Source organism: Microcaecilia unicolor, chromosome 5, assembly GCF_901765095.1.
Source record: "Microcaecilia unicolor chromosome 5, aMicUni1.1, whole genome shotgun sequence".
NCBI lineage: Eukaryota > Metazoa > Chordata > Amphibia > Gymnophiona > Siphonopidae > Microcaecilia > Microcaecilia unicolor.
The window spans coordinates 282,200,126-282,217,579 of record NC_044035.1 but is presented as its reverse complement, the minus strand read 5'-3'; the positions used below and the strand labels follow the sequence as shown (position 1 = coordinate 282,217,579).

General features: G+C 42.7%; 1 pseudogene; it reads right to left on the bottom strand.

Annotated features, from left to right (window-relative positions):
* The window catches only part of LOC115471343, a 149,969-nt pseudogene that overhangs the window by 94,552 nt on the left and 37,963 nt on the right, over positions 1-17,454 (bottom strand).

Sequence of the window (17,454 nt, the reverse complement as noted above, 5' to 3'; positions counted from 1 at the left end):
TAAACCTAACCCACAGAGAAACAATTCCTTTACAAATTCCGAGGTTTTCAAAAACTGTTATGATATTATTATGATATAATTTGTATTGTACTGACATAGCCTGTTATATGGTTGTTCTGCGGTGCTGTTAAATGTGTATATTCCGGATACTGTTTCATATTAGTCCTATTATTAGATTTCAGTTTGCTGTTTCCGAGTTTACCTCTTTGATTGTAGTTATGTTTATATTTGGTCATTTTACTATTGTTCTGCTGATAACAAAATTGCAAATTTTATGTTAAATTGTACCTGCTGCACACACTACCTTCGCTGAATCTCTTCATAAAGGCAGTTAATAAAACCTAATAAATAAATAAATGAAAACTTATACAGGGTCACAACTCTGTAAACCAGAGCCCAGTATCCCCTCAAATGAGTTCAAATATCTTTCTTTTCAGTTTGAGAGAAAAAAAAAATTCCAGAGACCAATTAACTCCAGGTAGTCCACTATCAACATGGATCAGCATTTATGCAGAAAAAGAGGCAATAGTGAATAATTCAATTACTGCTCATGCAAGCATTCCCACAGTTACCAGAAGGAAATGATTATGATATAAGACATCTGTATTACTGTGCTGGTTCTACCAGATGTTCTGGGCACACACACTGCATCCTAGAAGCATTAGATTAATTAAAGGTGTACAAGCTAAGCGACACATGCTTTTATTTAACATAATAGAAAAGGGCCACTGAAAGGTCAGACATAATGTGATTTAGACACAGCACTCTGCGAAGATACCGCTGCTGGATTATGCAGTGTCATTTATTGTCTGTAATTAGTCTCGTGCAGCATGTTACAACTTACAGTCATGCCGCCTAACTTCTGAACGCTTCAGCACTAAGTACAGGGTAAAATGAGAAAATGAGCATTGTTGCATTTTACTGTATAGAGATCATCAATGAATGCACTGTAATGACCAAACCTATTCCCACACCAGGCACAACACTTCGAAAGAGCAGAATCAAAGAAACTGAAAATATAGGGCCTGACATTCAGCTGGTAACATTAAACCTGGAAATTCAATGCCGGGCCATGTCCGGGCTTCAGCAATGAATTTCCGGATTTGCAGAGCCAGCTAACACATAGCTGTTATGTGGAATATTCAGGACTTAACCATCTATGGGTCACCACATAAAGATAAGACTGACTTTTATGTGGTCCTATTTATGTGGTGACCTTGGTCAGTTTAATGATGAATATTAGCACTTAACCGACCAAGTACTGACTCCACCCCCAGAATGCCCCAAAATAGCCAGTTTTCAGTTTGGCACTAATTGTTAAATTGCAGCAGCATTAACCAGTTAAGTGCCGCTGAAAATTAACGGTAAAGTCTTGAACAAGTGAGTGGAGGAGTGGCCTAGTGGTTAGGGTGGTGGACTTTGGTCTTGAGGAACTGAGTTCAATTCCCACTTCAGACACAGGCAGCTCCTTGTGACTCTGGGCAAGTCACTTAACCCTCCATTGCTCCGTGTAAGCTGCATTGAGCCTGCCATGAGTGGGAAAGTGTGGGGTACAAATGTAACAAAAAAAGTAAAATTTAACCGGCCAGTAGCCATTTCTGGGTAGTTAAAATCACGTTGACTATGAACCTGACACACTCTTTGGATAATCTATAATAGGATGCCTACATTTGAAAGCAACTTGAGCACATAAATGTACAGAATGCTATGCTTGCAAAACCTTTTTTTTTGTTGTTAAGCATCTGCGAGCTGCGTTATCTCTATATGTAGGTTCAGAATGGGGTAGCAAAAAAGAAGCCGATGACAAAAATGTTCAGTGAAAACAGCCCAGAGAGATCAGCCACTGCAACAAAGATGTAGTTGATCCCCAGGCCTGCATTTCTACATGCTTTAAAAAAGCTTCCATATCTACCATGTGCTCATGAAATACAAGGAAAAAGTCATATGCTGCTCACGGTAAGGGCACACCTAAGTGGCATGATGCATAAACGCAAGGAGGACATTGCATGGGAGAAGCATGGGTACCACTTACAAATGCATCTTATAGAATGTTAAATCTACCACCCAGAAACAGCACCAGTCTATCCCGAACTTACTTAAATTTGCATTTTCCAAACTGCAATGGACTTAGATACAAATCAATTTATGCATCTAGCTTTTCTTACATAAGTACACAACTGTGGAACGCTTTGCCCCAAACCGTGAAATCTATCCACAACCATCTTAACTTCAGGAAGTCACTGAAAACCAACTTGTTCAAGAAGGCCTACCCCCCTGACCCAAATTAACTTTCTACTTCCTGCGACACACCAAAACTATGGACCGTATTGAACTTTTATCACCACCCCCTCTTTATTTTTTTGTTGCTTTTATTTATGTTTCTTATATGCCTACTATTATATTGTGTATTTGTATTTTACCGAACCGTAGCCTGCCTCTACAGTATTGTGTAAGCCACATTGAGCCTGCAACTAAGTGGGAAAATGTGGGGTATAAATGTGTTAAATAAATAAATAAATACTGTAAGTTCTGCATGCCGTTGCCGCATTTACATTGGCTGCTGGTACTTCAGGTCTATGGCTGGTGCAACTGCAGGTCTACAAATGTGAAGCACACTGGCGGTAGCCCAGCAGTAGTTCTAGATTGGCACATAGCAAGCCTGTTGCCGCTCGCCAAACCTTTAGGAAAAGTGCCCCTCAGTTTGTGCAGTTTATGCTAAGTTGAATTAATGCATTTTAAGTCAACTGGGGCCAATTCTATACGTGGGACATTTTCTTTTAGGTGTCCTGATGCCACATGGGGAAAGCCTTTGGAAATGCTGACCTCTGCCAGCTGAATTTGACTCAGACATTGAATGCTAGACCTAATCCTGGCAACCAGCATTCAATATCAGTGTCATAGGCAGCTGCCAGAACTTATACGGGCACTAGTGATATCAGACCACTATCCAGGTAAGAATAAAGTTAGAACGGCCTTTTTAAAAAATACTTTATGGTTTGAAGACAAGACAAGAGCACAAAAGCAAACTGTAATTAGGACAGCCTTTTTGCTATCCTAACTTTATCCAGGCATTTACCCAGTCATCAGACAGAATATCTTGGCACCACTCTAACTCTGTCCCAACTCTGCCAATAACTAGACGGTGCTCCAGTGGTCATGTAGAGGCGTCCATGGTGTGTGACACCCTGTGTGCAACTGAGGTCTACATCCACATACAGGCCTGAACCTGAATCATCTGTGTGAACAACAGTTAGATGGCTGCTTGGACATTCCTGTATCTCTATCAGCTATGGACAGTGCTTTCTGACCAGGACTCTGTTAGCACAAAACCATCTGCACTTCATCTCAGGGGGTGAAGCAGTTTGCTGGACAGATTTACCACCCTCAGGTACGCAATAACGCTACTGGGCTCCTTTTGGAGGCACCTATGTGCCCAGGAAGAGTATCTGGATCAACACTGTACTTTTTTGTTGGAATGCATATTTGGATTGGGCCATAAGAGTCACCTCAGCACTGTGGGCCAAGTTCTGCTCAGTACCTTTGAAAAACAAAGAAATCGGATTGCATTTGGGACAGAAAGTAAGAAGTCAGGTTTCCTGATAGCTCCAGAGAGAATTCACTTGGTACAAAGAGAACAGTTGGACTCTGATTGCTCTAAGGAGATGCTCTCCCTCTTACTGCCAGAGCTTTGGCCTTCCTGTACAAGCTTGTTGCAGGAAAGAAATCCAAGGATCAGGGCTAATTACCTCTGCTATGGATCCAATGTCTAGGCTGAAGGATAACAGTCACCTCCATCCTGTTAAGCAAACAGAGCTGTGAACAACTCTGCTCCTGCCCGAGATAGCCTGCAGCATATCTAAGGGTAAGATTTACAGTAGTGTTCATTTCTACAGTTTGGGGAAGATAGATTTTTATTTCTTTTGCCAAAGGCTGGACTACAATCTAGGGGCATGGTTGTAGTTCTCAGGTATAATTCTCTGCACTACAGATTTCTATTGGGTGTAATCCTCAGAGACATATCTACTGTATATATATATATATATATATATATATATATATATATATATATATATATATATATATATCCTTTGTGTAATCTAACAGTATTTACTGTGCTCTCACCATTTCCCATGATTATTATATTTTGTTATTATCTATATAATAAATAACATATTTCACGTTGGCATAGTGTTTCTTGAGAAAATATCAACTAAGTAAGAACTTGGGTCCCTTCTTACAAAGCGGTGTTAGGCCCAATGTGGACTTACCGCTCGCTAAAAAGGAAGTATAGCCGGGCTACCGCAGCAGCCCTGCGGTACTTCCCACCACCAGTGTGTCATCATATCCGGCGCTACAAAAATATATATTTTTTTGTAACCCCAGTATGTACCTGGCAGTAACCGGGCAGTGCCATGCACTGCCCAGTTACAGATGGGTTATCACAGGAGCTCTTACTGCCACCTCAATGGGTGGCGGTAAGGGCTGTCCCTCAAAATAGCTGTGCGGCAAGTGCTTCAACTTGCCGCATGGCCATTTCTTAAAAAAACAAACAAACCTACCTTTTACCTGTTGCGGTAAAAGGGGGCCTCGGCACACATCAAAAACTTGCGCCGACGCTAGTGCAGGCCCCTTTTTTCCACAGCTTGATAAAAGGGGCCCATGGTTAGGTGCTATTTTCTTACTGTTGTGAATAATTCCTTAGGCAATGATGAGTCTATATAACTGCTACACACCAAATTTTCAGCGGCGCTGTACAGTTAAGCGCTGCTGAAAATCTGGGAATGACCTGCTCACTGCACATGAACTGCACAGGAGCCTCTCCTGCCTATTAAGTCATTCTGAATATCCATTCCTTGACTTTGTATGCAAGTCTACTGCGACAGTCCTGAGAGCTAGACCTGATATCCATGCTCCCCTGAGCTTTAAGCATATCTCCCTGGTTGACAAGTTGGGTAATTAGAATTCTATGTTGGTTGGGTATTATCTCTAATGCTTCCTCTCCCTCCTATTTTGTTTCTGTGATTTTTGTTTGTATCTGTTTGTGTGGAAGACTATTAGTGTATATTCTTGGGACTGTACCTTGTGTTGTTTTATTTTACTTCAAGTGACTTCTATTAGAAATTGTTCACCATTTCCTATTATACCTCTTATTTCTCAGTCTGTGTCTATAATCCTGTTTTTCATTTTTACATTTTATAATCCTCTTTGCTATTTTCAACAAAAGGCAATATATCAAATTATATTACAAATTACTACACGTTGTTTGCAATATATTTGTTTTACAGTAACAATACAAGGTGATCTGATAGCTCCATGTAAAAGAAAAGAGACTGAATTTTAACCTCACTAGATCTATGGGCTTTATAGTTTCCTCTTATAAAAGATGCACATCTCTATAAATGCAATGGCGCCAACCTCTGGAGGGTGCCACAAGCCATGCTTACCGCTGCCAGGAGAGGTCCTCATGATCCTTACCTGCCTGTCCTCAGCTTCCCACAACTGTCCTCCTTTCCTTCCTGCTGCCCTGCCTTTAAAACTTTTATTTCACCTCAAGTCGCAGTGGCGGCAGTGAAAGCGGCAGGCTCAACTTGGTGCGACTCCAGCCTTCCCTTCCCTCTCAGTGTCCCGCCCTCGTGGAAATAGGAAATTATATCAGAGGAGGGCGGAACACTGAGAGGGAAGGGAAGGCTGGAGTCGAACTGAGCCTGCCGCTTCACTGCTGCCACTGCAACTTGAGGTCAAATAAAAGTTTTAAAGGCAGGGTGGCAGGAAGGAAAGGAGGGCTGTTGTGGGAGAAGAGGGCCGGCAGGTGAGGGCTGGGGTTGAACTGGAACTCGGGAGCTTAAAAGGGGAGCAGGTGGGGGCTGGACATGGATGGGATGGGATGGCAGAGGAGGATGGGAGGGGAGGGGAGAGAGGAGAAATTGCTGGACATGGATGGGATGGGATGGGAGGGCAGAGGAGAATTGCTGGACATGGATGGGAGGGTAAGGGAGAAAGGAGAAATTGCTGGACATGGAGGGGAGGTCAGGGGAGAGAGGAGAATTGCTAGATATGGATGGAGGAGAAGGGAGGGAAATGAGAAGAGTTGCTGGACATGGATGGATGGAGGGGAGGAGAGGGGAGAGAGGAGAGTTGTTGAACATGGATGAATGGAGGGGAGGGCAGGAGAAATGCAGGACATGGATGGAGGAGAAGGAAGAGAGGAGAAATGCTGGACATTGATGGAATGGAGGGCAGGGAAGAGAGGAGAAATATTGGACAGGGATGGAGGGAAAGAAGAGAAAGGAGATGCATATGGATGGAGGGAAAGGGAGAGAGGAGAAATGCTGGACATAGATGGAGGGAAGGAAAGACAGAGGAAATAGATGTACATGGATGGAGGAGAGAGGAGAAATGCTGGACAAGGATGGAGGGGGAGAGTAAAAATGCTGGACATGGATGGAGGAGAGGGAAGAAAGAGGAAGGAGATACAAACTGAACGGAGATGAGGGAAAGGGAAAAGAGGAGAAAAATGACACATGGATGGAGAAAATAGGCAAAAGCTGGAGCCACTCTATTTATTTATTTATTTATTTATTGCATTTGTACCCCACATTTTCCCACCTAATTGCAGGCTCAATGTGGCTTACATTGTACCGTAATGGCGTTCGCCAATCGGTTGATAACAGATAACAGATACAAGGTTATATTGTGGTCGAATGAAATGGTTGTGTATCAGGCATCATGGGGATTGAAGGGAATGAAGATTGTATATTGTTCAATATGATCATTGGTTATGTTGTGTTGCTGGGTGTAAGGCTTTACGTTGGATTGGTGGGGTAAGCCTTTTTGAAGAGGGTGGTTTTTAGTGATTTCCCAAAGTTTATATGGTCATGGATTGTTTTCACGGCTTTTGGGAGTCCATTTCATAGTTGTGCGCTTATGTAGGAGAAGCTGGATGCGTGGGTTGTTAGGAGAAGCTGGATGCATGGGTTGTTTTGTATTTGAGTCCTTTGCAGTTTGGGTAATGTAGGTTTAGGTAAGATCGTGATGATCTGATTCTGTTCCTGGTTGGTAAATCTATGAGGTCTGTCATGTATCCTGGGACTACGCTGTAGATGATTTTGTGGACCAAGGTACAGACTTTGAAGATGATCCGTTCTTTGATTGGGAGCCAGTGTAGTTTTTCACAGAGGGCTTTGGCACTTTCGAAGCGTGTTTTGCCAAATATCAGCCTAGCAGCTGTGTTTTGGGCAGTCTGGAGTTTTTTTGTGAGTTGTTCTTTGCATCCCGCATAGATTCCATTACAGTAGTCTGCGTGGCTTAGGACCATTGATTGTATTAGGTTTCAAAAAGTTTCCCTCGGGAAGAAAGGTTTTATTTGTTTAGTTTCCACATTGAATGGAACATTTTCCTTATTACGGAGTTTACTTGGGTTTCCAGGGTAAGGTTGCAGTCGATTGTGATGCCGAGTATTTTTAGGCTGTCTGAGGTGGGGGAGGGTGTGTTCTGGGGTGTTTATGGCTATGGGTTTGTACTTGTTATGTTGCGATGAGAGGATGAGGCAATGTGTTTTTTCAATGTTCAATTTTAGTTGGAATAAGTTTGCCCAGGAGTCCATGATGTTCAGGCCGTCATTGATTTCTTTGGTTATTTCTGTCAAGTCCTGTCTGAAGGGAATGTAGATTGTGACGTTGTCTGCATAGATGAACGGGTTGAGGCCTCGGTTGGATAGGGACTTTGCTAGTGGGATCATCATTATATTGAAGAGTATTGGTGATAATGGTGATCCTTGTGGTACACCACAGGTAGCTTTCCACGGTGGTGATATCCGAGTTTGCTTTTACTTGGTAAATTCTGGTGGTTAGAAAAACCCTAAATCCAATTAAGTACATTTCCGACAACCCCGAAATGGTCGAGTCTTAGTAGTATATTGTGATTGACCATGTTGAATGTGCTCGACATGTCGAATTGGTGGAGAAGTATACTTTTTCCTGTGGTTATTTCTTGCTTGAATTTGGCCAGGAGAGTGACTAGGACAGTTTCAGTACTATAATGGGGGTGGAATCCTGACTTTGAGTCGTATAATATTGAGAACTTGTCCATGTATTCCGTAAGCTGTTTGGTCACCAAGCTCTCCATTAGTTTGACTACTAGTGGGATAGATGCAACTGGATGGTAGTTGGTTTGATCGTTTGTGCTTTTCTTGGTGTCTTTGGGTATTGGGGTGAGTAGGATGTTACCATATTCCTTGGGGAAGAGACCTTGTTGTAGCATAAAGTTTAGGTGGGATGTGAGGTCTACTATGAAGCGGTCAGGGGCGGATTTGAGTAAATGACTGGGACATGTATCCAGTTTGCAGTGGGTGTTGGCAAACCTTTGAGTCGCTTTTTTAACTGATTCTGTGGTGAGGAGAGTAAATGTTGACCAGATACGGTCAGCTGGGCATCCACCAGGGATTAGGTCCAGGTCGTTGAAGAAGTTTTCAATGTTGGTATTGTTCTGAGGAAGTGAATTGCGTAATTGTATTATTTTTTTCATTAAAGTACCTTCTCCAGTCAAGTCTGTGGAGGACCCAGCTTTCACCCATGGATATAGGGCAAGAAATGAAGAAAGAAGGAGGAAAGTAGAGAAATAAATGGAAACGAAGTCCTGGAAACTGAGTTAAGAGAACAGATAGACTGGGACCAACATGATCAGAAAAACAAAGTCACCAGACAACAAAGGTAGAAAAAATAATTTTATTTTCATTTTAGTGTTTGGAATATATCCATTATGAGAATTTGAATCTGCTGTCTTATTTTGCAATGTATAGCAATGTGTTTCTTTCTGTTTTTCTGGTATTGTGCTGCATGCAGAATCTAGCTTCTTAGGATTTCAGGTTAAATTTGAAGAGGGGCTATCTCTGTTCTGCATGTGTGACTGCAAGGCCAAGTGTCTGAATTGAGGTCTGTTTGCTAAGTTCTGAGATTTTGATAACATATTGTTTCAGGTTTGGCAAGAATTCCTGGTCTGTATGCTGATTTGGTTTGTGTCATTTTGGGTATACTGGAGCTGTAACAGCTTACAGAAATTATTTATAATGAAAAAAAAAACAAGTTATTTTTCTTCTCCTATACTGGTGTAATATTTTCAATGATGCCTGTTTATATGCGCCATGGCAGGTAAAAGGGGTGTGGCTACTGTAGGGACTGAGCCATAGTGACCCCGCCCCTGGATGGGTAGTGGGCGCTGACTAATAGGCTGCAGGAGGGCACCAGAAACCCTAGCACCAGCCCTGATAGGTGCCCCCTTCACCCATAAGGGCTATTGTAGTGGCGTATAGTTGGGGGTAGTGGGTTTTGGGTGGATTTTGGATGGCTCAGTAGACAAGATAATGTTGTAACAGTGAGATATGTACTTGAGAGCATTTATATGAAGTCCACAGAAGTGCCCCCTAGGGTCCCCCATTGCTCTCCTGAGTTGTCTGAGGGATCAGTCTGCTAAAAATGCTGGCCCCTCCTACATCCCAATGGCTTACTATTCTACATTTTTCACTTGTGCATTTTATTTTTAAATGGCCTAAAAAGAAAAACGCACAGACACAAAATCTTGTTACAAATGACATTAAAAAAAAAAGATAGATTTTTTGCTTTTTCAAATATGATTACATTTGCTATTCAGATTTGGGATGTTTAGCACAAAACATCCAAAGTCTGACTTAGACATCATATCGAAAATGCGCCTCTACGTAACTTTGAAAATGAGCATACTTTTATGGATATGGGCCATTCTGTATTGGTGCATGGTATAAACTGAGAGTCTCTTTCAATGATCTAAAATTATCTAAATGGTTCCTGTACAGCTCCTCCGTATGGAAATGGATATGCCTCCCACTTGGTGTGGCGTGATATCATCAGTGCAGTGCATTATGGAGACCAATGTTCATGGAAACTGAAATCATTGCCTTCCTGTCCCTGTTTCATTGCTCTGGAAATTATCTTATTTTGTGAAACAAAGTATCAGAAGCTTATTAAAAAGAGCACAAGAGACCTAAAAACTGGCATTAAGGATTCTTAAATTCTTTTTGTTTCCCATCATACTTGTCAAAAACATTCCCTTTAAAATACCTGCATGCAGATAGGCACTCTAACAAAAGTTCATGCTACATACCCTGTTGGCTTTAATATCAGTCCATTATAACATACTGCTGATCCAATCGAATGCTAATCTGTGGGCCCTCTGCACACCTATTATCTTCTTCATCTCCAAACCCATGTTGTTTGAAAAGGTAATGTAGGCTTTACCAACTAAGTCTGCCCAGCAGAGGGCACCATCATCAATATAATCTAAAGCTGAAATGAAATTAGTATGTATTTCCAGATATTGTTTCCTCAACTATGAAATAAAATAGTACTCATTTATAAAATATTGTAAAAAGAAAAACATCAAAAAGGTTTAAACATCATGTTTCTCTCCAATTTATTACATTAATTAAGCAGAGGGGTAAGAACAAACTAAGAATCATCATGTAATATTTCCTCTTCTTGGCTTCAAAGAAACAGAAGACTTTCGAGTGATTTCTGTATGAAATAAAACACTTCCAATTACTGTATTACTGTATTCATCTAATATAAATTGATAAGATACATATTTCATTTCATCTTTAAAATTTATCATATAGGGGGTTTGGAACAATTCTATAAGCTGGTTCCTAGAGGTACGCACCTCTTAAGCATATCAAAGGTGCCATCAAAGGTGGACAAGATGCTGGGCTCGATGGACCCTTGGTCTTTTCCCAGTATGGCATTACTTATGTACTTATATGATTGACGGTTAGGTGCCTATCCAGCTCATTTTCAAAAGAGAAGTGCACCCATTTTCCAACACAAATTGGGAGATGGGCATCCTTCTCTCAGGGCTGGTCAAATCGGCATAATCGAAAGCCAATTTTGGACGCCTTCAACTGCTTTCTGTCGTGGGGACGACCAAAGTTCAAGAGGGGTGTCGGCAGTGCACCGAAGGCAGGACAGGGGCATGGTTAAGAGGTCGCCATCCTCGGCCGATAATGGAAAAAAGAAGGGCGTTCCTGACGAGCATTTGGCCGACTTTACTTGGTCCCTTTTGTTTCATGACCAAGCCTTGAAAAGGTGCCCAAACTGACCAGATGACCATCAGAGGAAATCGGGAACAACCTCCCCTTACTCCCCCAGTGATCACCAACCCCCTCCCACCCAAAAAAAAACAATTTAAAAAATATTTTTTGCCAGCCTCAAATGTCATACCCAGCTCCATGACAGCAGTATGCAGGTGCCTGGAGCAGTTTTTAGTGGGTGCAGTGCACTTCAGACAGGTGGACCCAGGCCCATCCCCCCCTACCTGTTACACTTGTGTTGGTAAATGTGAGCCCTCCAAAACCCACCCGAAACTCAGTGTACCCACATGTAGGTGCCCCCCTTCATCCCTAAGGGCTATGGTAGTTGTGTAGAGTTATGAGTAGTGGGTTTTGGGGGGGGGTTGGGGGGGCTCAGCACACAAGGTAATGGAGCTATGCAGCTGGGAGCAATTTGTGATGTCCACTGCAGTGGCCTCTAGGGTACCTGGTTGGTGTCCTGGCATGTGAGGGGGACCAGTGCCCTACGAATGCTAGCTCCTCCCACGACCAAAAGCCTTGAATTTGGTCATTTTTGAGATGGGCGTCCTCGGTTTGCATTATAGGCAAAAACCGAGGCCACCCATCTCTAATGTCGGCGATCTCAACATTTAGGTTGACCTAAAGGTTGAGATTTGGCCGTCCCCCACCATATTATTGAAATGAAAGATGGACACCCATCTTGTTTCGATAATACAGGTTGCCCCACCCCTTTACAGAGCCGTCCTTAGAGATGAGCACCCCGTTCAATTATGCCCCTCTATGGGCCTCTTTTACTAAACCACATTAGCGATTCTCGGCACGGCAATGCCAACAAAGCCCATTCACTTTGAATGGGCTTTGACAGCATTGCCATGTGGGAATCACTAGTGCAGTTTGGTAAAAGAGGGCCAATGTGCACTGGGCACTATCCTATAAGGTAGCACCTAAGTGCCACAGAGCCTAACAAGGAGGCGTCCATATGGCTGCACTTAAACATAACAGTTATACCTGCCATTTACAAGGCATAAGAGAACATGGCTATACATGGGCATGCCAGTGCCAACATTCACTAGTATTCTATAACATACTCTTGGTGCCAAGATGTTGTTAGAACTTGAACTAACAGCATTGGGGCACCTGATAGTGACTGGGGGGGGGGGGGGGGATATCAATGTGGGCTACCATTAACACTAGGGCCGCATTTCGATTAAAACTTTTAATCACGATTAACCACACAATTAAAGGTATTTTATTTATTTCCCACTGCAGCTCATTGTGACTCTGTGCAAGTCACTTAACTGGTATTTAAGTACCTATATATATAATATGTACAGCGCTTTGATTGCAACCACAGAGAGGCGGTATATCAAAGCCCATCCCCCTTTCTCTTCCTTCTCTCCCTCTCCTCTTCCCCAAGATCCATTATCTTTCTTTCTTTCCTGGGGTCCATTGTCTCTCTTCCTCCCCCCTTTCTCCCTCTCTCTTCTCCACCCTCATAAGCAGTGACACAAACTTGGTGGTAAGCAGCACCAAACTTTTCTCATGGCTGCTGGAGCTTACTGCCTTAGCAATAGTTTCCATCAGTGGCCCTTCAGTTCTGCTCATAGGTCTGCAGCTCACTCCCCTCCCCCAACCCAGGGTTAAGCATCTGCCCCTCTTCTCATCCCACCCCCACACAGTTTCTCTTAATGGTGGTCTTCTGTTCATCCCCAGAAGTGGCAGCATTGCACCTATGCTGTCTGTGGCCTTCTCTGAACCTTTCCCTCTGGCCTGTCCCTCTTCCCCTGTCACTTCCTTTTTCTGCACGGGTGGTGGGACATATCAGAGGGAAAGCTTCGGACCAGGCTTCAAGCAGCATGTGTGCAACACTGCCACTGGCAAGGATCAACAGAAGACCTTTAAGGTAGATTTGTATGGGGGGTAATATTAAATCACGGATAGGGGGAGAGATGTCGAATTGCACTGAGGAGAGGGGCTGGCAGTGTAAGAGAACAGAAGAGAAGTTTGAAGGAGACAGGAGACATGATTAATGCATTAATCACATAGGTAACTGCAAATTAAAATGCAGCCCCTGGTATTATTTTACAATTAACTCTCGCTATTTTATCACAGGTCTCATTTTATGTACTGAGACCTAATTACTAATTAATGAGATTAACAGTAAAATAACACATCTTAACAGTAGCCCACGTTGATAACTTCCCCCTGTATTGGACCCGATTGTCATAGACAAGGGGGCATCTTTGTGATTACAGGCTCCATAATCACACCCAGCTGGTGATATGCTAAGATTGCAACACTTACCAAACATAGTATTCGAACTGCTGAAAAGGAGCTGACCATGAAACTGCTCCAAAGTGACATTCCAAATTCCTGGCCCACTTCCCATCAAAAGATACGGATGATCACCTGCAATATCAGAGTTATTCCAAGGATCATCCTTTAAGCTAAGACAAGTTTTAAAACTAACTAGTCAATATGGAGCATATGCCAAAGAAAGAGAGAGCTGCAACCCCACTCCACCCAAAAAAAAAAAAACCCAAATCAAATGTTCTTCCCTTTAATAGTCCCAAATTTGTATTTCTACTTTTTTGCAAACCATCCACTTATTGCAATGCTTGCAGAAACATTCAATGAAAGGAGCAGAGAGAACTCAGCCACTGCAACAAGGTTGCATTTGATTTGGAGGCACACATTTTTGAATGCTTAAAAAAAAGTTTCCCTATCTACCATGTTCTCTTTCAGTACAAGGAAAAAGCCACATGCTGCTCACATGCACTATTTTGAATGCATTTAAAGTATTCAGTGTTGGTATGGGAGGAGGTGAATGGAGTGTCAGTTCAACCCCCACGGCACATCAGATGAATCTGAAAGGAAGATTTGAGATCAGCGCTTTGAATCCCCCGTGAACCGACTAATAATTGCAGCTGTACAAGTACACTCACTCTGTGCCTCTGTCCTGCCTTGGTAATACGCCATTCTCTATTGATCTAACGGAAGCAGAAAGTTGTTCAAATATAATTTCAGAAGCTGATGTCAAAGCACCAGCTCTGTCAACATATAAATAAATCAGTTTGTTATCTGACTGTAGCCTTCTAATAGTGCACTTGGTTTTCAATGAAAAATGGATTTGCTTTGCAGGTGGAGGTGGCCAGGCTGAAGAGCATTTGGGAAAATGAAGGTTTTATTGACAGATTTTACACAGAAACCATAATGGCCACAAGAAAGAGCCAGCTAGTAAATATGACTGAGGAAACAAAAGAAAAAGAAGACAGTTCATCCTTTTTAAACGGAAACTGGAAGACTGCCATGTCTAGCAGCAGAAAGCACACCACACAGTTACAGAACCACTATGAAGTCATGAAATCTGTGGAAGAGGAAGACATGCATACAATATGCTGAACAGGGGAAGCAGAACACTATACTAGTCATAAGAAAGAGGACAAGTTATATATGATGATTCTCTTCTATGTGGGACTGAGGGACCCATCTGCAGATCAGACACATTGACCAGGGAGGCATGCTCAGGGCCGGCTCAAGGGATCATGGCGCAGGGCCACCGAGAGACACAGCCGGGCCCGGGGAAGGGTCACCCTGCCACCTGGGTCGCTGCTGCACCGTGTGCCCCCCATCCAAGCTGCCACCTCCCACACTTGAGCTGCAGCTCCTACCCCCTTACCTTCCTGTGTCTGACTGCTCCTCCCTTGGTCTGTCATCCCCTGCTCCTGTGTGCCAGGACCCGGAAGCTTGCATTAATGAGATAACCCGGGTTATCTGGGTTATCGTGCTAATGCAATCATCTGGTCCTGGCACATAGGAACAGAGAGAAAGACAGACCTGGAAGCAGGCAGGCAGGCAGGAAGAAAGCTTCTAGTACTCCCTGAAAACCTTGCCTGCACTGTCCCCCTCCCTCTTGCAGGCTAGGCACGAATAATTTTGCCCCCCCCCCCCCTCAGCTGCCCTGCCATGGTGCCCTGAGCCAGTTTGTGGTTTGGTACCCTCCCATGGCATGCCTCCCTCAGGCCATCCTCCCCCCAGACTACCTTTAAAGGCAATTTCCTCCTCCTGAAGACCAACAGAGTTTTACTTAATGCTACCTGCGTCAGCCCCTGTCTTTTCGCTCTGCCCCGCCCCTGTAGAAATGGGAAGTTATGTCAAAGGAGGGGTAGGAGTGTGGCTAGGCAGAAGGAAGACGCCAGGGCTGATGCAAGTAGTGTTAGGTGAAATGCCTTCTGTGTTTGGGAGGGGAAAACTGCCTGTAAAAGGTAGACAAGGGAAGGTGTCCCGAGACAGAAAGAGGAAGGGGGCTGATGGCTTTTTTTTTTAACTGCACTCACAATGCCGCCGGGTAAGCTCTGGACCAGCTTAACCTATAGGGCCAGTGACATCACAGGCTCAGGCATTTGGTGCCCTTTATCTCTGGTGCCCTGGCTACAGCCTCACCTGGCCCAAACTGATGAGTCTGCCCTGGGTATGTTGCCTGCCAGAAACCAGAATCCAAGACACTGCAAAAAAGCTGCAGAAATTTACTGGACCCTCTGTCAACTATCTTTAGAATTTCCCAATGACTGACTTAAGAGTCCTATGTAGAGGTGTGTACAGGGAGAGGGACAATGGGAAATCTGTGGGGATGCTGACAGGACGGTAGTAATATGATGGGGATGAGGCCGGGATGGAAAATAATTGACTGGATATGGGGTCGGGATGGGGACCAGATTATGTCCCCATGCACACCTCCACTTGGAATTCCTGCCACCAGCACATCATCAGAATGTTCTTTTTCAGTAGCAGGATGAACAATCAAGGAACGTAGAATGGAAGTGAGCTCCCTCTCTGTAGGTTTATTATTTTTACATAGTTTGAAATGATGGACTGTTAGAACATTATGGACGTTGATATTTAAGAAAATAATGTTGAAAATAAGAATATCATTTTGTTGCATGTTTAACAAAGTAATACCTATTGCTTTGTGTTAAATAGGATATATTTTGGAGATAATTCAATAAATGTTGTTGAAACTTAAGGGCCCTTTTACCACGGCTTTTTTTGAGGGGGTATATAGGGGTATTGAGTACCGGCACCTTTTCCATTGTCTGCTAAAATTGACCCATGGTCCCCAAGTTTTAATAAAAACCAACAAAGAGTGGAGAAACAGGATCCCCTACGTGGATAAAAATAGAAGAACAGCAAAAAAGTAGCGATATCAACATGACACTTCCAAGACACCGTGGGTATGAGTAATAAAATGGTTAATTAGATGAAAATTAAAAAAAGACTTGACATGGAGCCGTGTTTCAGTGAAAAACGCCTGCTTCAGGAGTCTGCAAGTCAAGAGAGGTATACAATTATAATACATTCAAATAAATAGAACCTAAAACAGTCATATAAATAGCAGTACACAAAAATGTATAAAACTTAGAGCAATCATATAAATGGTAATGACTGATAAAACAATAAGTTTTGGGAGTTTTTTAAACGGAGACATAAAAACCATGTATTGAAAAAATAAACATCCAAAGAAACTATAAGTCACATGAGAATAATAAGATGAAATTAAAGAAACTAAATTGGACCATGAAATAAATAACAGTATAAAATTGTAAAAAACACAATGAAACTACAGTTCTGTTCATCCTTTTGCTGGATTAAGGCTAATAATTATAGGAGATATCAGGTATATATGAAAATAAATGCAGACCTGTTTGTTGTGTAAACCAATGAATGGAACACCATAAATGAGGTAGTCAAATCAAGCCTGAAACAGTGAAGAGTACCAGAACATGAAAAATACATTTAGTTGGAATAAAACAACATAGGATAATAGGAAAAGCAAAAGGGATAATACTTAAAAAGGCTAATGACAGATGAATGCACTTTAAAAACAATCATTCAAAACTGTAAGGATGACAAACAGAAAAAGAGTGTTTGTAAACGAAATGTACCGAGTCTTTCTTAATTTTCATCTAATTAAACATTTTATTACTCGTACCCACGGTGTCTTGAGAGTGTCGTGTTGATCTCGCTACTTTTTTTGCTGTTCCCCAAGTTTTAATGAAAGAGCTCAGGCTCTACACACCAATTCTGCCTTTTCATGGATTCTGTGACTAGTTGCAGGGGGCCTGGCTATTGTGGGGTGGGTCTCTCAGTGATCACCCCTCCCCTGAAGAGAAGCCTAGCATTTGAGTACAGGCACCTTTTCCCCTAGAAAAAGTGCACTGCCCTTTACTAAGCCATGTAAGCACCTATGCGTGCCCAACATGCGCCAATTCGGAATTACCACCCAGCTACCGCGTGGCCCAGGCGGTAATTTCATTCTTTATGCATGTCCAGTATGCGCATCGTAAAAAATATTTTTATTT